This window comes from Myzus persicae, unplaced genomic scaffold (assembly GCF_001856785.1).
Source record: "Myzus persicae strain clone G006 unplaced genomic scaffold, MPER_G0061.0, whole genome shotgun sequence".
NCBI lineage: Eukaryota > Metazoa > Arthropoda > Insecta > Hemiptera > Aphididae > Myzus > Myzus persicae.
Genome location: NW_019101025.1, coordinates 297,504 through 322,914, shown reverse-complemented (window position 1 = coordinate 322,914; position 25,411 = coordinate 297,504). Strand labels below are relative to the sequence as shown.

The 25,411-nt window shown below is 33.0% G+C and overlaps 2 protein-coding genes across 3 annotated transcripts in view; one reads left to right on the top strand and one right to left on the bottom strand.

Moving 5' to 3' along the window:
* LOC111027394 (E3 ubiquitin-protein ligase MYCBP2) overlaps positions 1–25,411 on the bottom strand; it is a 273,579-nt gene that overhangs the window by 75,012 nt on the left and 173,156 nt on the right. The gene's annotated exons all lie outside the window — the stretch shown is intronic.
* The window catches only part of LOC111027396, a 117,014-nt gene that overhangs the window by 7,829 nt on the left and 83,774 nt on the right, over positions 1–25,411 (top strand). The window lies entirely within an intron of this gene.

Genomic DNA, 25,411 nt, shown 5'->3' with positions numbered 1-25,411 from the left:
TCAGATTTAATAACGAAGCAGCAACAAGCCGTTCGAATTTTGTTTTAGATAAATCAATATTTTCCCACCACCTACATAATGCGAAATTTATGCATTCTAAAAAAAATGGATCGTATAATATATATATGTATAGGTAAGTATTGTTTACCTATGCCTAATACAATGTTTGCTAATTGTGTATGCCTACAACTATTTATTAGGAATTTAAAAAAGGAATTTGTTTTAAAAGTATTTCTCCGTAGGGACACTTAAACATAACTTAATTTCTTTAATTATAGCATTAACGCTTATATACTTGTCAATTATCTGTGCCTGTTTAATGTGTTCTAAATGGTTCAATTATAATTGTATGTTATAGATGTATAGACTATGGACTATGGATAATGGTGTATGGTATATATATATAATGCAAATTATATTAAATTAAGCTCCTGTAGTTAGAATATAATAATTATAAATAATTATAGTAAATGTACATACATAGTTTTTTTTTGATAAAATGCATCGCTGCGTTACTAATCATATTATTAAAACAAATAATTTCCGTATATACAATTATTACACGTTTGTATAGAATATAAAAAACTTGTTTAAATCCTGACTGATTTTAATGTATGTATAATGACATTGATAAATTTATAGGAAATTTGAGGTTTTTGTAAGCGGTTAGATACTCTGAGAATCGACAAAAATACAACTAAATCATTTTTCAAATTAATTAAAATCATTAATAATTTAAAAGCTGCAGTTTTAAATTATTATTTTTAAATGTTTTAATATAGTTTATAATTATACTTTCTTATGTCTTTTATTAAAACAACCCATCGGATTGAGAAGTAAATTAAATACCTAATCAATATAAATAAAAATACACACGTGTATAGAGTTATATTTTCATTGAAATTATACTTTTGTATATTTAATCTAATTTCTTATCAAACTAACTCTTCTAACAAGTTGTCTAGTAGGTGAATGGCTGCTGGATTAATATTATTTAAATGTTTTTTATTAATGTTGAAATGTTAAACTAATATGAACAACACTATGATATACATTTTAAAATAAAAGTTGGTATACGATATTCAATAACCATTTACTAGTTTTAAAGCATATTAATGTTAATTTATTGTGAATAAATACATAACGCAATCAATATTTAATTTCCGTTTTAATAATACATATACATATGGGTTTTATAATTATGTACATTAATTAATTGTCAGGTAATTGTGTAAAAAAATGCACAGTATATTTGTGAAGAGAATAATTTTTGTTTTAAGCACATCCAAACACAATAATAATTTGTACTATAGCTAGATGCTATTTTTTCCCTATAAAAAAACGTGTCACTATACCTACAGTATATCTACACTCTACAGGTATAGCGAATACCTACCGATTTTATTTTTGGAGGGGCATAATCAGAAATCATTATAATCAGGTTTAGTCATAATTTTCATCGCTTCCAATAATTATTCCTTGTATATTTCAGATATAACACGACTAATACAATTTTCCAAAAATAGTGTCATGACATAAAAACGGCAGTTTTGGCTGTGATACTTATATATATATATATATGTAATATATTTTATTGGCTGTATTTTTAGTTCGTAAAATCGCGTAGGTATTATATGTATATATATATCACGCGTCGGAGGCCGTGCTTAAGTCGTACAATGTCGACTATAAATACACCGCGTACGGTGGCAATCATCAGTAAAATATAATATATATTATATTATGGTCGTGATTACTTATATTATATAAAATGGTGTATCGAAAAAATATAGGTATACCTACATATTATGTTTTTTTCTGATTGAACATAATATTATTGTTATACGACAGATGTACATTGGTACAATCTATAGGGACATAGGGTGATTTCTAAGCAACTAAATGTATATATTTTTAAACTATGCACTTATTCAAGTTTTGATTTTTAAGGCATTTCAAGCCAATCATGTGGCATACAAACTTTTTTTTTTAATAAGTAATAACATAATATTATTTTCATAATCTAATTCAAAACCTATTCTAACCTAACCTAACCTATATTATTGCTAAATGTGAACAAAAACAACTTTAGCGTATGAGAAATCACTCTACAGAAATATTAGAATGTATTCATTTAGACTTAGTCTAGTCATATCAATGCTGCAATGACGCATACACGATTGCAAGGGACTACGGCGGGCACGGCAAACCGAATCATTTTAGGAGACCCTGCAGCAGCGCTCGACTTCCGTTCTCATGGACGGCGGACACACGAACAACGAAATAATTTTTCTCCGTGTACGACGCGCCATACATATTATACCAAACACGGGTGGTGTATATATAAGATCATAGACCGTAAACAAAAACTGACGTAAAAATTCCTTTGTGTTCGGGCTGGAGTATATACACCGCTGTAAATACACCATACTTATTATACAGTTCTACACCGAACTCAGTCAGAAGTTTAAATCGACGACACGTCAGCCACCGGCTAAGGTCACGGTGTTTTATTGATTAAACGGATTAAAAAATTATAAGCATACATATACATGAGCAGGTCGAGTGTAAAATTAGATGAGCAGAAGTGTTTTTTTTTGTACACCACTATCAGCTAACCAGGGTGTCATATATATATATTATAGTCCCATACTTGAGTAGGTACACTAGGTGGTACCATATACTTATCTAAGAGGACGTGTCCATATTTTATAATCGTACCCATAAATTCCAATAATTATGCCACAAAATAACGCAAATCCTCATAAAATGTCAATAGCCCTCCCAAAAGTGTCCTACATTTTTTTAAAACTTATCTTATATTATTTAAGGCCTTCAGCCCCCCTCAAATCTCAAACGTTATTTGCGCCTTTGCGGATCCGTAACAATTAGCACAGAGATCATGAAGATTTGTTAGTAAGATCTGTAACTTTTGAACTTAGGGTATATCGAAAAAACATTTAATATGACACCCTTTCGTGATACGTCCTGTATAATAATATCGTTTGAATAACATACTGTATTATGTATTATTGTCCACTATAAACTCACGGTCAGACAATATTTGCATACTCATTTAAAATTATTGATCGATCGATTGTTTTTTCGTTCGTTGTATTTAAACAAGGCCTACATAATAGTCTCTGAGCTATCGAATAGCATAATGTAGGTAGACATATATTATTATTATTATGATAATTATTATTACGTCATTAGGTAGTATAGTATTGAAAATAGATCATTGTCGTAGTCGTCGTAATATCTGTCTGTGATTTTCTTCTAAAAACCGGTGCACATAATACGTATAATGTAACGCACTCGTATCTTATATGCGACGATTGGTTACGGTAGGTACTTATACAATATATGATGCTTTGTGTGCCCGCGAGTGCGTGTGTCCCTCAGTTGTCGTCGTTGCCGTATGATAATAATAATAATAATAATACATAAGCCGTACGGAGAAAAAAAAAATGTTGTAAACAACGATTTATAATATATTATTATTACTATTGTATACGTTTTTGTGACGCACGGTCACGTACACGCTGAGTGTCAAAACACGCCGGGGTGCATGGTTAGGTTAGGCGAACGAGGGTGGTGTGTATAAGCGAAGACTATATAATATAACACATGACGACGACGGTCGACGACGAATAGTATAATGTATACAGAACCAGACCGACAAGGTTTCTATAATTATAATAGACGGAGGGTGAGACACTGGGACGTCAAGTGAGAACGAGAATTCTTTTTTTTTCCATGTGCGTACGAAAGGCATTTTTTTTTCGGAAATATTTGTGGGTTTTTTTTTAAATTTTCAATAATAAGGGAGACTATTGAATCACTAAATCAATAAACACATAAACACGAAACCCCTCCCCCCACTCCTTCCCCGAAATACTGCTTTTCCCGCAGACGCTAAATCTAGCGTTGATTTGTATGCTAACATAATAATTGGACTTGACAAAATTATAGTTTAAACTTTAAAGTGATATTGGTAGAACCAGAAACTAGAAGGTAGTTAAAAAAATATATTCTACCGAAGTGATTTTTTTGAAATTCTGTTGTGATCATTGACTTACATCGAGGGCTTACTTTATTTTTAATTTGCTTTCCCCTCTCAGAACGAGTTGCATATTTTTTCAATATACAAACAATTGTTGAACCAATACATAGTATAGATAAATATAAACATTAATTGTTCGGAAGATTGGACCAATAGAAGAGTGTTGTAGGTATACCATTAAAAACATGGGCCGCTGTCCAATATGTGACCTAAACGTACCTATATATAAAGACTGTTTTCAAAAACGCTGAAGCAGAACAAATCGTGTCGTGACGTAGGCAGTTGTCACTGTCTCTTGGGTACCCAAGAGGGAGAATAAATGTATATACTGCGCCATATTATTATATTTTTATAAGGACTACGGACCCGGACCCAACGGCACGTGGACCACCGCCACCACAGCGGCTAAAAGCGGAATCCGTGAGGAATATCACCGCTGTGCGTACCACAATATATGATACGTACAATGTGTATAAATATACGGGCGAGCATCATGGTCTTTTGGTTTTTTGATATCTCCTCTCGCAGACCGGAAATGGCGCGTCGGGTCGGTGGCGGCGGCGGCGGGTTCGATAATGAAAAAAAAAATGTCCGTTTTATTGTCGTCGCGGACGAGCGCGCGTCCCGGAGACGGATTTTTTCCTTTTCTTAACGGGTTTATTATAATATCATATGATGATAATAATAATAATAATGTAGATAGGGATAAAAATAAAGAAATGTCACATTTTTATCGGTTTTATCCGAACGCCTTTTGTGATGCTGTACCGGCTAGCAAACCGTCGAAAGCATAATATAATATACAACTGTATATAGATAATATGTATACTATCATATGTATTATGTATATATGTGCTTGTTTTGGCCGTTTTTATATTATTATTGCGATTCTTATAAACGCGCTTATAATATATAGTATATACATGTACGTGTGTGTAATAATATTATGATAAAAAAAAGTATATATTAAATATAATACCTAATATATATGTGCACTCAGTTTTTTGCGTTCTCCTCATTGTTATACCGATTTCCGTTACCGATCGGAGTTTTTTTTTTATGGATCGGTCAACCAAAAAGTATTGTATGCAAGTCAAAGTTAATAAAAAAATATGAATTTAAAACGATGCTTACGATTTCCTTCGCACAACGTTCTATTGCACAAAGATATATTATAATAATAAAATATTATGTATAACTATACATTCCTAGTTGGCCCCACCTACTTTAAAATGTAATGAAAATAACCTACCTTAAAAAATATATGTATAATATAATATTACACGCTTGTTTGTATTTGTTCGATGTTCATAGTATTATGAATGTATTTGAGAGTGACAATGAAAATAGATTTTAAATTTTATACCGAGTCTAGTAAATATGGTTTTTGTTCCGATTTTTTCTTTATTATTATCAGTAATCACCTATGGGTGATGTTCAAACTCGTTAATACCTATATGTTTATTTTTCTGGTTATTATAATAAGATAAAAATGATTTATACATCAAAAATTTTTAAAAAAGACTTACAAACGAATTGATGTCATCGATGATCAATATGTTAGGCTGTTCAGTCATTCATTAAGATATATTTAGTAAAAGCGTTTTATTTCGTTCAAAAAAATATTAACATAGATACACTTTTTTATTGACGATAAAGGTCGTTATTATTAAGACTTATAATTTTCTAATTACAATAGTACACGTTTATTGCACCACAAGTCATTTCGTTAAGACTTTCGAAAACTTTTCAAATACGTTTAATTGATTAATTAATACTGCATGAGTGCAGAAAGAATTGAATATCATGATTTATGAGTCGAAAATAATGAAAGGTGAAAGAATACTGTGGTAATACTATTTTTACTAATCACTTCGCACCTGTATTTTTCAGTGAATTAAAAAACAAAATAATGAATAACGCACACTAGTATTGAGTATTGACATTTAATGCATTTATACAGCAGCAGTGGATAATAAATAATAATAATTTTGGCTATAATTATGACCTGAATATTCCTAATCTGAGTAGAAAAACAAGTAGAAAAAAATGCATTCATTAATAATTTACAGAAGTACTTTCGGATGTACCTACTTATGTACTTATGTATTGTTTATGTTTTTATTTATGAACGTATTTGTCTATGCTATATATAATTATTATGTAGGTACCTACCGTTTCACGTTACCGTTATATTTAGGTACTTTAGTTTTAAACACTCTCACTTCTTATTATAATATAAGTAAGAAATGTTTTCCAATCTCAATTTTATTTGAGCCATTTATAGGCTAGGTTTGTTATTTTGTATTTTGCTACAAATGATATTATTTCATTAAACGAATTGCATAATATGAAATCACTACTAAAATGTCAAGTTTAAATAAAGACAATATAATATGGTAAAATAAGAGTAAATTTACGAGTCTTGTGAATCTATGCACAAGGGAATCGAGTTCTTTGTAGTTTTGATTTTGGACGGAGAGCAAATCTATTATGCTTGCATATTTAAATGTGTTTCTAGGAAAAAAGAAAAAAAGAAAACTGCAGAACATAATTAATATGAATTATGAATTGATGTGTGGAGGATCACAAAGCAGATGTGCAGTAGTTCGTGTTTACATATAATGAATATTCTAAAATGAAAAAAAAACACTTCCCTTATTAGTGCAGGCCCATGTTGTATTATAATTTTATAAACATAATATTCTACATTATCCTTGTCCACAAGGAAAACGAGGTACACTGCATAAGTTTCAGTTTGATAACTCAAATATATTGTTTTAACTAATTCCGTATTGGTTTACGTAAACATTGAAATACACCACTCGCCCTTAACGGAAATCAATATCGTAATATAAATAACCTCCAAACAAACATCATTATTCACTACTAATATAGGTAACTAGTTTTCGTAAAAAATAAATGTAAATAACAAATAAAATATGTTACCATTTTAAAACGCATTTACACGCTTATACCTTACTATATAAGGGCCACCTAAAGGTTATTTATTTTGTTACTCATATAGGCCATTGATAATTTCGTAGATATTTTCACTGTGCACTTTTGTATACAAACTGCAGTATAATAGTATATTATGGGAAGACAAAAGTGTCGGTATTTTACCTAAATATTGTTCAATGATTTCCAAAATATGCTATTCAATTACCCCCTAATATACAATTAATTACAACCTATTAATAACGAACCCAACCCAACCTTTTTTATTTTTTTTTATGGACATTTAGTATCTTATTATATTTCGATCAAAATGTAACGTATATTGGGACAAACCATCCCATTATCATGTACATCACGTTTATATAAAAGGAGTATCTATTATAATCTAATTTACAAAATGTATATGATTAGGTATACACAGTAATAATACGTTGAGTGCGTTATTCGTGTTACACACGTTTCTGCACATTGTGTGATCAACGTATAGTGCGTTTCAATAAATATGACGCGTAATAATATTAGAGTTATATTCCGTAGTCATATTATACTCGTGTCCAACGTCGCTGTAAGTTTATAGCACTATTAATAGGTTTATAGTAACATAATATTATTTTTATATTTCATAAATGTGCGAAATGCCCGCGAACGGCAAAAGTTATGGATAATGTCAATAAATTATCATCGACCACCAGTTCATTATTGTCTATTACCTACTCTATTGTGGTGTATGCCGCTCGTATACTGCGTGTAATATGTTACGAGCATACAATGTTACATGCATTATGTATCACTGTAAACACACAACGCACTCGGATAATAATTATTCTCGAAGCCCGTCCGTGGTTGTCATCGTATTAAATGCGTTCGAAATGATACGAGAATGTTACTATATATACCATTGCTGCGTGCAGTATACGATCACGTGTTTCTAATAATTTCAATGTCATGCGTGTAACTACTCGAGGAAGACGTCGAAGAAGAAAAAAAATATTTGATATACACGCATATATACGTGCGAGTATACCGCATATGGTCGTAAACAAACCGGTCCCCGAGAACACTTGTTGTGCTGGTCCCCGAATATTGTACGTGTCGTTGCCTGTCGGTGAGTACGCGCATACATATATATATATATATGTGGGACTATAATATTGTATTATACCCTCCTGTAGTGCCACAACTACTGCCTGATAATCCCTAAAATGTGTATAGCAAGGGATGTTCAAGGCCTAGGATTTTATGATGCAATTTTTTTTAAATGCACATAATATATTATGAAACATATATAATATTACAATACATATTATGTATTTCAAATATAAATAGTTTTCATCCTTCTGGCAATACTTGTACAATTATTATTAAATATTAAGAGTTAATTATACGTATTATCGATCAATGTAATCCAGTAAAAATCAATATCGAGACAAATTCACTACGAAAAGCCACCCTTCGCACACACCCGATCCCATGTCTCTAGAGAAATGCAAAACAAATTGTACACAACAAATAGTACATTAAGTAGATTATTTTGAGTTTCAAGGCTCATACGGAATTTCTTCAGAAACTGAAAATTTTGAACGATGCGTCAGTGAAGAAAATCATCGATTGCACACAATAAAGGTTGTTCGGTACCAAACATTGGCTTCAAACAATGCCGAGTGGTCGTTAAAAACATACCGGTTTCCATGCATCCCATAACAACATCGCATAAAATAATATTTATTTCAATTTCGTTCGGTTACTCAAGCAACAATAAATAGTTTGAAATCGATTTCAAAATATCGGTAATCCGTGAGCCACATCTTGCTCCGGTGAACATTGTTCTGAAATGTATGTAACCTTTAATTTGAAAACAAATGATAACGACTTGTAGCTAAAAACCTATACGGTGTAAAGTACATATTATTATAAGGTATACATGAGTATTTTTTTTTTTTGCTATAGCCTTCCCTCCCTATATACATTTATTACGCGACACCTGTAGTACGAAAATTACGTTTACCTATGCAGTAGTTAAGTAGTTTGATTTCATATGACTCATATTATATGGACTGAACGTCTCAAAACCCGCCAAATGTTTCCTTGTTGCCTAGTATCAGAATTTTTAGAGAGAGTTAGACAATACCCGTGCAGAAGATAGGACCTAAAGTGTATTCCAACTTTATCTAAAAATGTTGTTATCTGTGTTGTTAAACTTCACTCTCCTCCTCACACTCATTCATTCGACATTATTATGTATATAACTGATGGACAAAGTTGTATGTTATCATTTTATAATAAAGATTATACCCGGGCATCAGATCTCTCTTTCTGCTATCAGTCCAGTTTGACATAGAGCATACGGGATCCTAACCACGGGGGGGTTATACTCATTGTCATCGATAATACCCAATATAATAGTAATCCAGTATATTATCATAATATTTTAGTGTTGTATGCGATCTGCCGACTGCTGGGAAAAAATATTCTTAGTATGTTACAGATACATAATATTATGTAACAATAAGTCGCATTTAAGTGGGTTCGATAGCTAGAAATTCTCGACGATACGAATAAGTTTTGTTACCCTTGGACTGTCAGGGCAACCGAGAGTCAACCGTATTTATATTATAATACTGATATAGTGTTATGTAAAGGCCAAGAAAAAAAGAAAAATAATGTAAATTCTATATAAATTGTATTCGAATACGATCGCAGTTTCGGACGGCATCCAACCCGCTGGATGTAATCTTGCGTACATTTGGTTATAACATATATACTTTAAAATATATAATTTAAATCTTGTTATGTTAAACGGCGTAAGTGATTTAAAATATATTTGTGCACGTCGTGTTTCAGATTTTTTTTTTAAGCAGCGCAAAGAAAACGATTTTGACGGATACTGCGTATTTACTACCCATATTATATTATAAGCGTTAACCAATATACTGATATACTCGTATATAGTCTTATATAAGCGATATGATGAATGTGTATTTGGCTTTTGAATTGAAAACTAAGTATGAAAATATATTTATATATAACCACAGTTCACACGCAAAAATTCAATTTTACTTTACCTCGTTCTTATGCATAAATCTCAATTACACACCTCCTACAGTCTACACTGACAGATTGATTTGCACTCAATTTTTTTTTGGAAAACATTTTATACTAAAAAAATATATTTTAATACAGTTATAATATATATATATACATTATTCATATTATTTTATCTTTGTTTTCTCTCTTTTTTTAAATTTGTGGCTGTCGACAGATTGCGTATACCTACATCGGTGAAAACTAAAATAAAAATTGTCTTGCTTATTTTCGTCACGTCCAGCTAAACGAACCTATTTATTCCGGAACTACAGTAAGTATTGCAGTATTGCAGCACGTTCGAATTCAGTTCAAGGCAAGAACAATATTTTGTATTTAGGTTTATACGACGTGCTTGCTGCAACAGACCGATTCCGAAGAGTATTGCACTAACAAGCCCTCTATATGCACTGGTATACAGGTTCACTGCCGGGGGATGAATGTTAATCATCAATATTATATCTGAGCAATATTTTTGAAATTTTAAATAATTTTTGTATTTTCCCTTGGCAAATCATTTGTGTGTTCAAACTTTTATGACAATCATTGCAATCGACGTGTACCTATACCTCTAGCCTAGCCCCCATTATTAGATTTTAATTTTACATTAATTGCGAATACTTAACCCCCATTTCAGATTTTGAACGAAACTAATATACCTACAGGAATGTTTGGATGTAAAACGTTAGGTATTTTTTATAATTGGTACAATTCTTTAGCGCACGAAGAGAAATAGATAATCAGTATAAATTTCAAGCATCATCACTGTGGGTATAAAGCTATATCGTGAAAATGTATACTGATTATCTTCTACAATTACTAGTTATTAAAAACTAATAAGACATTATTGTTTGAAATTGTATCTTATAATACAAATTAAATTAAACTGCACACCCCAAACGGCCCAAACTAACCTGCACTACACGTTTTTTCTTAATTGTGCGTTGTACACTATAAACTGCACATTTTGTTACTCAATAACATCAAATATTGAAACAACAGTGAACACATTTACACGCGTGTAACTAGATGGGAAGAATGGTAGAGGACATTATTATCGCCAATATTTATTGTACACTATAGAGTACTACACTGCTCATTTAAACAATTCAAAAGTTTGTAAAATAAACGTAATGTCGCAGCCGTTGCTGGTTTTGAACACTCAATATTATGTATCATAGTATAAATGCACAACAATTGTTCAGAAACTACATTAACATTAGAGCCCAGTTTAAAATCGTAGAAAATCTTGATGAAGCACTAAGTCCAGGTCCTAACAACACTAAAAAAAAAATGGTTGTAATTAATTCGAATTAACTAAATTGTACAATCAAATATAACATATATATAGCGTATCATAATCGTACTATAAGCCATTATATTGTAACCTAATATTGTTTACAGTCATGAGGCAACAGCCATTGTTATTGCGGCTTTTATCAAGTAAAAAATTGTTCTTATTGGTATGCGTAATATTTAGGTATGAATGCTTTCGAAAATTGCGGTGGCCGCTTCTAATTAAATAATTAATCTCAAAAACGGCATTTTGTTGTTGTTGTTGCTGTTGTTTAAAAAATGCAGTTTTATGTATACCTGCAGCTATTTGAAATTGGAAAAAAAACAACAATCGGTAGATAGAGAAAATGTGCGTCATAACATATTATGTAGGTATACATTAATAAAAAAATATATAACTCGCCGGTCTTCGGACATAGCTGCGTCGGTATTATGCTGCGAATAACAGGTATAAATAGGTATAAATAGGTATAAATAGGTATATTATTATATTGTTGTTGTTATTATTATTATACTCGTCTACAACACTGCAGCTATATATATATATATATATATAATGTTCTGACGGTTTCGATTCGTATCAAATCATCCGAAACGATTTGCAGGGGCCCGTCACCGGCGTGTATAATATGAGATACCTATCGTCGTATATTATACGTACCTAACATAAAAAATATATAGCTGGCCGGATGATGCTGCTTACCCGCACACCGCCGCGTTTGTCATTGAAGTCGCATCACACCGCCGATCTCTTCGCGTTTCGATGAATATCGCGACCGAAACGCGCGGGTAGGCTCGTGGGTCGTTTTTTTGGTTTTTTTTTTCGACCGGTGAATAAAAAACCACAAATCATATCAGATGACTTTAATACTGTACAATATAATATATATATATATATATTATGTTATTATGTACACTACAGATATTTAAGTACTCACCGCGTATCCAGCCGATGTCGTATTTTAGTCGCACCAATTATTTTCATCTCAACTAGGTTAATAATATTATACGCTGTACACTTCGATTTTAGTCCAATTGCTATGTGGTATGCACTACGAGTCGTTCAATAAACTTTATCATCCGCACCCATGATGGTCGCCGACGCGTATCTCTCATAAAAAGTTTGATAAAATATCTATGCCGACAAACATATTATTTTCCGTTATCTTCGTTACCGCCAGTGTCGTTTCTACAATATCTATGTATGTATTTGTGTTTGCATGAAAAAAAAAATCATCATCATTTGGACGACTCGTATTTACTATCAACTCATAATTCTTTTCTTATCTTCTGTTCGAATAATACAAAACGTCCAACATCCAATTTTTTAGAATGGAGAACTCTTGAGCTATTATTTTAACCACTCGAAGTTGATTACAGTTGAACTATTTTGATTACTTTCAACCATGGTAAAATTATGTTTTTTCTCGATGCTGTGATAAAACATTTTTTTAAATTTTTTATTCTGATAACTATATTATATTATATTACTTGTTTAGGTGTGATAAAATATATCTTAAGATCGATTTTTTCAAATGATCAGTGCAACCGACGGATTTTAGTATAGAAGTTCACAATTTATTGTCGAAGTGAATGATCGAATGAAGGAAATATATATATATTTTTAATTACGTCCTAGTTAAGCTAGTTTTATTTTCTTTAATTCTTTACTGCCGATCGCAAGTCCAGATCCATTTCTACTAAACACACCTACACTCACAAATATATTATGTGTATGTCGGTCATAATATATATTCGGTCTGCTGCAGCTGCAACGACGGCGGACTGACGGGTGACCCAAAAGCTGTTTGTTCAAAATAGCGTGGTGTATTGTTCACACAGCGTATATATATAATATATGTATATACGTATACATATATTAATTAACGTCCCGCCGGGACCACGGTAGCGTTCTGGGATTGACAGACTTTATTATAATATACGATGCAAACGAATATTTAAATATAAAAAAAAAAAAAAAAATGAAAAAAGGCCTCCCCTGCAGTCTCCCTTTGTATTCGACACGCTCTCCGTAGGTATATATACTTATGCTTATGCGCCACGAGCGTTTTATTCTCGCTTTTGCGCGAATTTTCACCATTCGCTAAGAGAGGACGCTCGGCTTTACTTTTTACACTTTTACACACTGCGTTTATATAGTATAATGATAATATATATATATATTATATATATTACACGCACCGGTCTTGTATGTAATATAAATATGTGTAATAAAAACCGAGATCTACCTCGAACCAGGCTCTCGTCATCACAGTCAGCGCACCATATCACTTGTAAAAACAAACGAACACTCAGATATGTAGGTAGTATACGCGTCACATTGTTGTTGTATCATAATGTCTGTGATATTACATATATATATTATATATATATATCTATATCGCATAATGCAGAGTGATACGCACGGAGGATTGTCCGTTTGTACCGTAATCATTTCCGACTACGAGGGCCACTCGAGTCTCTCGTTGCTCGTACACATATAGCGCCGTATATATAAAAGTAATAATATAATATACACATATATGTACAATATAAAATATATTATATGTACTGCGCCCTCGCACGTGCCTCGAGTGTCTCCTATTACCACCGTCGGGTACACATAGACGACAAAGTTTCAGCCCCCCCCCCCCAACCACCACTACGAACCGCGCGCGTGTGCGTGGGATTAATTACACGCACACTCGCGTATTGTGTTATTTATATTTGTGCAGTGTATGTGCAATAATTATAATATTGTACCTACGTCGAGAGACGCATAATATAGAGGAGGGCAAATATTAATAATATCGTCATACCGACGTGTATCTGCCTCGTTGTGTGCTGCAGTAGCCGATATTATGCAAATGCGATTCCGTGTAATAATAATATTATTATTGTTATTATTATTATTATTATTATTATTGTACCGTGGCTGCTGTACGTCGTAGTCATGATATCGCGTCTATTTAGATAGGATGAAACGTGCCCACGTGGCTCACGAATTAGTCGCGAATTAAGTCGAATGAATGCGAGAGTATATTGTATTACACGTTCGTCGCAGTACATAAATAGATACTTGAAATATAATAGCTAATAATATCGTATTTTGATTAAAACATTGTATTAAACTGGTGCGAATAATGCGTACCCCAACAGGCGCGTTTAGTATTTTTCGCGAGGACTGGCGCGAAATGTCGTTTAACTGCTGCATTATATCACGCGTGAATAACGAAGTACTTTATCCGCTTGGAAACTAATATAATATATATATAGACAGTATGGTGGTTTTGTTTTCAGAGGAAATATCGCGATATCCGTGCGTGATTTTTATTTTTGAAGTTGGTAAGTACTATTATTATTACTGTGACTGTACCTATACTCGTGTACAACAGTGTTAACACTGAAACGAAATCAAATTTGTCACTATGCTATTATTGGTAGTGATTTTTTAGGCTTTGTAGCTTTTATATCTTGTATAAGCTCGGGGGTTAGACGCACGGTGCCCGTGAGCTTTCTCCCACACGTGCCGATAACTATATAATAAATACGTCTGCCGATATCTTTCAGATTCGTTTCGATTTTTTTTTTTTCGTTCAACCAAACCACTCAGAGGTTTCGCTTCGACTGATTTTTATACGAGTGTAAAGTTATTTTATTTTTTTCTAATATCATGCATGGCGGAACCGACGATGTATTATGTTTGGATGGGTTTCCGCGATGACGACTGTCAGGGCACGAAGTTTTTTATATTTTACGTATGATTATTGTATACAGCTATAACTATATTACCACGCATGTGCGATGAGCTTGTATGTATAATATTATGACACATGCGTTGTTTTAATGAAATGTGAAATATATATGAAAATCGCAACACAGTTTGCGAAATTCAGTAATAATATTATTGTAAAGTATTGATGGTAAAATATGTGTTTATAATATTTCATGCAGTTAAAAACTGACGCTGTTTTTTGTAAAAGAGCAAAATAATCTGCTATGCATTTGTTATACACATTTGGCACATCAAAATTATTTTATATGATTTATGTCTACTGCACCTATCACTAGTATCTATATACACATTACAATGATTAAATTATAAAATAAATAGTTTTCTCCATAGAAAACCGATCGATACAATATAATATTCAGATACCACGGCGTTCCGGTAGTCAAATTTGCTTTTAAATACTTTTGTTGTTCTGCAGATATGGTAATAGTATATGGTTCACGGTTTATTACAGTCAATATAAAGTGAACATATTATTATTCTTGTGAAGACACCATACTGTAAAGGTCCCTTTATCTTTGTTTATTAATAGTTATAGCTCTCAAAATGTAGATTAGGTATGCATTTAGTAATAATAGATGCGAGTAAAAGTTCAAAAGCCCTACGAATATTCTCGAAATTGTGAACGAATCGATATTGTTGAAATGAACAATTTCCAGTGCGATGCGTCGAGATATATTATATCAAAGTTCGTATGCAAGTTCATACAATTGAATTTTGATTATAATTATACATACGCATAAAGTTTACTTAGTAAAATCAATTATCATTACGTCTACGTAAAATAATAATATATGAACCGATTGATTTGAATATACTACAAAAAAAAAGTGCGGCTACTTACGCAAACTGTGGTTCGCCACGATTTTCGTTCCAATATAATAATATTATGTAGATCTCGAAGAGCCGGGTTATAGAAATATGAGAATAAAATATGTCGGAACATATTGGACGTTTGTAAATATAATATGTAGCCGGCTGTGTCGTGTGTCTTAGGACAATAAACGCAAAGGAAGGTCCGGGTTATTTCGGATATCAAAATGTATGGATTTGGCCATTTGAGATGGTTTTAATAAATTACTCGAACATGTACGCACAACATAATATGTGCTGGCTTATAATTTAATATTATACACTGCAGGACTACAGCGAGCGCCACACACACGCATACACACACATCGAGTGCCCCAACACAAATCGTCTAATTGGCATGTCGACGACTGTGGCTCAAGCGTAGCGTAATAATTGAAAACGATATGCATGTATGCAAATTCATTTAAGTACGATAATATCTACAATATGTACAAGTATAGTCCTCGAAAATCATTCGTATAGACTCAATAATAGATCAGATACGCAAGGAAAAATTGATTTTTCTGAGGTAAACTATTGCAAACACGCTTTATATACACTAGGTATCATAGTACTCAAACATTTTATAGAGTTTCTAGTTTGAATATGAATGTAAAATATACGGAATGATTAGAAAATAACACCAAGACGTGATTCTATTAACATAATAGATGCACAATGGAACATATTATGAATCTGATGAGTGTGCGTTAGAGACGACGTCTTGTGGCCGAGCCATTGATGTGGACGACGTTTTGCGTCGAACTGTCGGAAAAAGAAAATTATTTTTTTCGACCATGCGTAATGTATCGATATGCGTACGAAATTGCCAAAAACCTCGGAACGTTTGTTTTTACCGAGAATCTGCGAGGTATGCATAATTAAATTGAATTTCTATACTCGTCATTATATGAAACGAATTTGTTACTATCGATTCTTTGCTGTAATTTGGAATGACATAGAAGGAACGACACCAAGTGAATCCCACTAGATCTTTTAAAATGTCAGTAATAAGTCATCGTAGTAAATCACCGGATCAGAGATCAGTGGCGCATGGCAAATACTCTGTATAATATTGCAAAGTTAAGTGATTTATTTTTAACTTTCGTCTATATTATCGAACTAAAACATTTTTATCGATACTAATATAGGTACGGTATACTAGGTTTTCCATATTATTTTTTCACTTAAAATGGGACAAACGTATTTTTTATAATTTGTGTAGTAAAATTTACCACTCGTCAAAGGACGAACCACCAGTTTTATCATACAAATTCAAAAATAACACAACCGTTAAAATATTGTACGAAATTAAAGGAAAAGCGTCTCTAAAAGAGCCAGCTGCAACTTTTTTGACGGGGGAGGGGAGGGGGGGGTATGGAATAGGTGTTTCAGGCGATGCGAACACGAAAGTCGAAAACCAGACTACTGGTCGGACGGGGGCGAGAGATAAGTGCATCGCCAACGCCCTCCGGCTCCCCCGCAAAAAACGATACCAACGCGGTCATGTCGTCGTTGTGTGTCGCGTTTCGGAGGTATTGCGTGGACGATAAGAAAAAAAAAAGGACCATGTCCATAGTTATAACAACAATTGTCGCTGGGAAACTCTGGAACGGGAAAACTATAATGAACATATTCATCAACAGTTTACTGAGCCCAGGAAATAATATTGACTGATTCCATGAGTCAATCAATAGTAATCAACTTGATTGTTTTATCATTTAACATAGATTATTAAAGTTTAAACTCGGGAAAACTGGCCGTCCCGAAGCACTTTATCTGGACAACGGGACGTTATATATTTTTAAAACCTGGACATATGACCACCCTGCAGTTAATGTGTCACATAATATGCTGGCCATAAATCAGTGCAGTGTTACTGCGAGGACCAGAGTGTCCATATTCCGATGAGCGATGTTTTTTTATTATTATTATTAGTTATATCGTCATCCTAGTGCCAAAACGATTAACGCACCGGGTCCATTTAAGTTTCAGCCGGTATGCATGATATATTATTATAATATTATTTACGTACACGACATTGCAGTTATGGTTGATCGATGTACTCTACGGGCCGCGACAGCTGTGTTCGCCAGATCCCACGCCGGCGCAAACAAAATAGTGTGTACCTATGGTAACAAGTCAACAACCGTGGACCACGCAATCGACAACAATAGTGCTTAATTACTGCGCACAACGCAAACCAGAATAGTAATGTTAAAGGGGAAAAATATTCGCGAAGCAGATACAAAAATAAATAAATAGCCGTCGCCTAGAAAAATAAAAGAACCCACAATTAAATAGAATGATATAGTGTTATGTATTTGATGGAATTACATCATATAATGTAATATCTATGACATACGGTCACCTCATGGCCAACGAAGACCCACCCTCATGTCATACTCGTGGAACACTTACGGTCAACCACATATGTAGTCCTCGAACGCCACTAATACAATGAAATAAGCATCGAATAGAAACTATACCGAACACCCTATGTGACATATTATTGCAACCACTCCTGAGATATTCATAAAACTTGTGAATTTTACCATCGAAAGTCAACTCCATCATCTAATTTTTAGTATATGCTTCCAAAGAAAAAATGTAGGTACAATTATAAAATATTTATAATACTAATTTTATGCAATGTACGCTCGACGTATATCTAATGTAAATAACTAAAAGCCGTCTAATAACCACACAGTCGATTAATTTAAAAATAATAAAAAATATGATATCCATTTTCAAATATTCGTGGTGACGGGGTTTAAAGTGTCGTCGAATTCCTTAATCGTTTTCTCGTGTTTAGATCAACGACCCATAGTCTACGCCTCTACGGTTTCCCGAACATCGACGCCTGTCCCCGCTTCCCTGTCCCCCTGCTCCTTTCGTGGTCCTCGTTTCCCACTACTACATTGTGATTGAAATTTGCTTTCGGATGTAAATATAAGTCTCTTATTTCCGTATAGGCGTGGTTTTTGATATATTTTATAATTTAACTTCTAAGGTCGGGCACCAACGTATATAATTTGTATACAGGGTGATTTTTTTTTTTATCGCGAAGCCCAGACATTGCGTCATCTTGTTTAGGCGGCATATCATCATTTAGAAATTAAGAAATATAATCTAATCCTGTTCTATATTTGTCAAACATTGTTTCAAAATTGTATTTATTTATTTAAAGTTGTCTGTGCTTTCACTCTTAACAATAAAAACATTAATTGACGTAAGACAATGCCAGCATGATGATATTTTGCAAGAATATCGATAAAAAAATATATCACCCCATATAATAATGCAATACATTATTAAATCAAAAGTTACGTTGTTGTTTTAATGACGATTGTGTTTTCGTAGTACAAATCGATTATAGGTATAAGCATAGGTAGGTACTAACGTAGTGCTTTCTACGTGATTGTAATACGAGTATTATTTTAATATAAATCCAATCCTGGTTGAAAACAATTACAATTACATACCGCGAAGTATAGCGCAGAGATCTATATTTGGGCCCTTGCCAGTAATGCCTTGGTTCTCACGTATGATATGAGTGTATGACCAACAACACGTGTGGTATAGTAGTGTTTGGATTTTATTTTTGATTCGTCGACCATAATATACAATAATAGTTGTTTTAGTCATTTTTATTTTTTACAAATTTACTATAATTTTAGGTAGTAATCGTGAATTGCAACTAGAGCTTTATCCATTTATTTTGTTTGATGGATTATAATTATATAGGCCATGTACTATGTATAGACTGGTACTCTTCCCTGCCAATTATGCACTTTAAAATTACAAAGGAAAAACATTGTGCTTTACATTTATTTTAAAACATTCTAAATATATCCTATTTCTGTAAGTAATACTTTGTGATAAAAATCTATTTTATTAATGATAGTAACTGCAAGTTGCAATAATCATAATTAAAATCAGATGTAACAAATAGATATTAAATTTCACTGCCATAATTTTTGATTTTAATCCATCGAGATTCGTATGCCAACAATAAAAAATAAATGAAATTAATAAAATAATCTGCTGACTGCTTTGAAATGTCTCTTCTTAAAATAAAAAATATATTTACTTACGTACATAATATTTTTTGGGGGGAGATTATAATAGAAAATATACTTGTAAATTGATGCATATAATAAAATGTGTTGTGAACTCAGGTACCTACCATGTTAGCTAGTAGGTATTGTAAGAATGATTAGACCGTCATCTAAATTCTAAATCCAGCAGAATGACAATAACTTTATCTTAATCAAAATGTAGATATATACGTATTTCCTAAACAAAACTTGATAAAATGTTATAATTATCAGTTGGGAGATTTCATTATGTTTTGCAGTCACGCAAAATACATTAAAACGTTTAAATGGTGGTGTAGGAACATGATATGTAATCCGTTCCGCACAATGACTTAGAGCGCGACTGTCGAAAGAGATCAATTTCCATTATAAATTCTCACTAGTATACTGTAAAATTGGATTTTTGTTATTAACGGGGACTTAATTGTCATAAATAATAATGCAAGTTATAACATCCGTCACATCACTTCTTCTTGCCGTCAACGAACCCTTCCTTCTCCAATCAACCACAGATATTCCAATTTCAATTCTACAGGCTATACGTCGAATGGTTTGTACTTAGTTGTCCAAAGTACAATCTGCAAAGCTACATGCTGCCGTCGGAATTATTAACCTACATTCCATCACAATAATATATTATATGTATGTAACGCATCAAACAGCTTAAAGCGAATGCACGTTTCATATATTACATTAAATATATATATAATGTCACACGTGTACAGGATTTACGACGATGAAAAATGGATTTAAGGAAAATTATTTTACTACATAGGTATACGATGGGTAGTCTTCAATACTGTATATTTTATGAATATTAAGTGCGAAGCTCCTAAGACTGGTGACTGCATATATAAGAGTGCTGATAGAGTGCAGATATATTGTAAAATATTAAATATCGCACGCATACGAAAGTCGCCGAGAGAACATTTTTTTTTATAATTTGATTTCATCGATTGAATGGATATAGAAAACATACAATAATTGCATTGGCCCTGCAGCAGATTGATTTCCACTTCAGACCTAGTGCCGTTAATCCTCAAAATTGAGTTGGACATTGTTCGATTTAAGCAATCTTTGTAAGTGTAAGTTTCTAAGTATCAATCCGAACTTTGAACAACTATATACGAGTTTTATATAACTTTATATAGCCTATTTATTACTTTTTCCCTTTATTTCGGTTTTAAGTTTGATGGTTTTCAGAAGTTCGACGATTGTCCGCTGCAATAAGCCACAGGGACTATCAGAATCATACGCGTATGTGCTTCGATGGTAGTTATACCTAACTATATACTATGAGATTAAAAGTCACATTATACCTATACTGTAATTTGAGTTTTTCAATAAAAGAAAAAAAACCCACTTAAATAGAAGTATTGTAGTTCTTTAATATAGTGTCCTGGATAAAATTATTAGTATGTCGGTCACGTCATTATACAAATTATTTTTCTCACGTTATATTACTATTTTTATATATTAAGAAAATATATGAATACATGCGCAATATACATTCTTGATAAAACTGTATACCAAATTGTCGAATACAATTTATATTTTGATCGTCAATTTACCTATTTTTATTTCAAATTCAAACTTTAACATTACACTAGTCTTGAGTAGAAACGTAAAAAATCGAAATAATATATATTTTATGTACCTATATATGCCTATAATATATACCTTGTATACTATATTGTGTATACTGTATCAAGCTGTGCGATGTTTGGTAATACATATATAAACTGACTTTGAGTTTATCAAACGCTAAAGTTTGTGACTAAAACTTTGCACTTGTTCCCTAGCTGTAACCGAAGTATGTCTTCAGTGAAATCCGGGCGTCTTGATGTCTATGTATACAATAAACAAAGTCATCAATTCCACATCTCGCGAGGTTATCATGGTGTTGAAGTAACGGTAAACTCACTTAAACTTGCAAGAATGGATGTTTTCAGATCATCATACACAAGTCTTATCGACAAACCCTAGCTATGCTCACTATTATAAGCCTATTTATATTAAAAAACTTTTTTTTAATAATCTCTTTTATTTTTTCACTTTATATCATATAATAAACGGATGCTGCTCTCGACGCATATCGTATATTATATTATGTGTAGTATAACGTTGTGGATAAACAATACAATTGCTAATGGTGACCACTGCATAATATTGCAATATATTACAATATAATAAAATGTAAGTAAGTGCCTAATTTGATCTCATGATATGTTTTCATAGCGAACGCGTTAAACTCAAATTACGGTTATAATGTGGATATTAATATACAACAGAGTGTATATTATATCGTATATAATTGGAAGACATTACGTAGGCCACGACGGTCAACAGCAGCCTAGATATAATGGTTGTTTCATATTTTCTCCTCGTCCCTTCATCAAATTTATATACACTAATACTATAGATTAGTCTGAAGTACAGTAGCTTAATTACGAGGAGAAGGAAGGATTACAGGGATCGATACCCACTGTAGAGCCAGTTAATATGCATACGTCTAATGTAGTAATGAAATAAAATTCTTCCATCTTTAATATTTATTTAGCAAATTTAAATAGATACAGGTAGGGGCTCCACTGAATAATATAAGCACATAGCTAGGTTAGGTACCTTATGGATAAGTCTGTGATACTGAAGCACTGTGGAAACAGTTCCCTCGTCGTTGTTGGTTCTAGACAAAAAAATGGAAGTGCCTAACTTAACCTATATAAGCTACATAGCTGTTTCATATAAAAAAATTTTCTGAAGAGTGTCTTTTTATTTTGGCATTAGTTCGTCGACACGCTTTGTACATAATATTAATAATATATTATGTACACAAGTCTTACATGATAAATATGCCAATTTATATAATACCTACATAATTAAATATGTGGCTGTCGAGGTCAATGATTTTTACCAAGTTTACCAAAACAAAAAATAAATATATAGTTCATATTAATAACAAGGTACATAATATATCATACTGTGGGCAACTTCCCGTGCGTGAGATGTGGTCCAAATTATTATCTTTACAATCATAAAGTAAAACCACTCTCGTACATAATGTTTATTATATCTGTAAAGTATAAATGTATACAACTACGAGCTCCAACTTCTTTATTGCCTCTTGATAGTTTCCTATTTACAAAGCACCTACTTACAAATTGGGCAAAATATAATTGGGCTTTAATCGTATAACGACTTGTTGAGCTGGAGGTAGGACTTGACATGAAGATCTTATCAACAATAACAAACCATCCGCCCAGTTAGACGATATAGAAGTGTGTTTGCATCAAATTAACATATGACACGAGCTCATATGTTATATTATACCCGTAATTACAAATTAAATCACGGTGTGCTGTTGCAGTTTTACTGCATTACCTAACTTTGCACCCGCTAATCCAAAGCGTATAATTGTCATTCTTGTAGAACGGACTGAAACGCTCATTGATACAGTAATTCAGATACGTGTCCTTTAGGTATAGCCGAATAGGCACTTGTTTATTGTATACTTTAGTGCTACATGTATGGTGTATAATATATACATGTTTGTCAACCGTCCTACTTTGTGACACACAAGACTTTGTTTCGAAAACCACCCCACAGTCTATCATTTAATAAACGAACAACAATCTTAAAACTTAAATCTATATAATATTATAAACGAACAACAATAATAATAACGATAATGCGATCATAATAATGATGACATAATAGCGATAAAAGAAACGGGAGAAAATCAGGTTCTCATTTAGGCTCGTTTCGTTTGATATAAATAATAATAATATAATAAGTCGTTCATTTTGTCGCAGATGGAATGATACAGCATGATATATATATAGGTACGTGACACGGTCGCGGGAAATGGTTTTCGTTGATTGGACTAGTTATTATTGTATATTTGGGCGGGAAAGATCGACCGAAAACTCCTCTGGGATAAACGATACGGCGACGATAATAATATTATAATGTTAATATTGTATTAAACGAGCACTCGTGTATATATATACAACGAAAACAGCTTTTGAAACGGTAGACGAGCGAAAAATTAAAATAAAAACAGCGAAACGTGAGAAAAAATGGATTATATAAAAAAAAAATAACCTTCTGCAGACTCAGCCGTTATTACGCGAACACAATCGCGGTGTGACGACGGCAGTCGCTAAAAAAAACCATATTATACTTAATAACGATAATATGATTGCGCACGTACGTATAGTATAAAATATAAAACCGTCACCGGTCGCCTGTAGCATCCGTTTTGTACATCATATTATTATTAAAATATCAATAATAATAATGTTAGGGATTGGCGGCAGCGGAGACATGAGCTGCAGACGGCGCGAGTGACCATATGTGTGCACACTGGGGATGCGAATTTTCTTTACGGTCCAATGAGTTTTTCACCACTCCCTACACACACATATTATATTTTGCACGGCGTTCATTATTATTTGTAGGTGATATTTATACGTATGTGCATATTTTATATTTATAATCATATGTTTACTTCCATCCCGCCCCGCCCCGTTCACGACTTCCTCGTTTGCCCGACACCGCTCGGCTTCTGATTCGGAAACGCCGCGGGATCTCCCGCGGACTTCCGGAGAAGCCGCCGCCGCCCGGAAAATTCGTATTCACAACTGGTTTTCCGCTTAGCGGGCAAATTCGTCCGCTATCCGGCCACCCGCCGGCGCCAGTGTCACAAAGGCTCGCAAATCCGACCGTATACGCACACACACACACACACACACACACACACACACACACACACACACACACACACACACACACACACACAATATTATATAACATTACGGAAGTGCCTACTGCACATACTAAACGTATATAATATACGTATACACGATGCGATCAAAAGACACACGTCACGATAATAATATTTGAAAATCGGACGGTATGTTAGGTATACATTATAGGAAAGGCCTTTTCGCTTTCCGCTTTCAAAAAGCGATACAACAATATTTAATTTATGAACGTCAAATATAATATTATATACAATACCTACATATATAGCTGTAAATATGTGTATTGCGAGCTCGTGCCTCGTCGTCGTAAATAATAATCGTGTTTACGTGTGCGAGCGTAGGCGGACGTTGTGTTTAAACGCGAATTTCCTACAGCTATTGGAACGGACTTTTCCCCCACCACCGAGTATCTGAATTATGGTCACGTGTTACGTAATCAGCAAAGATAGGTACTAATGCGAGTCGTAAATATGTTTGCACCGTATATGGACAATAT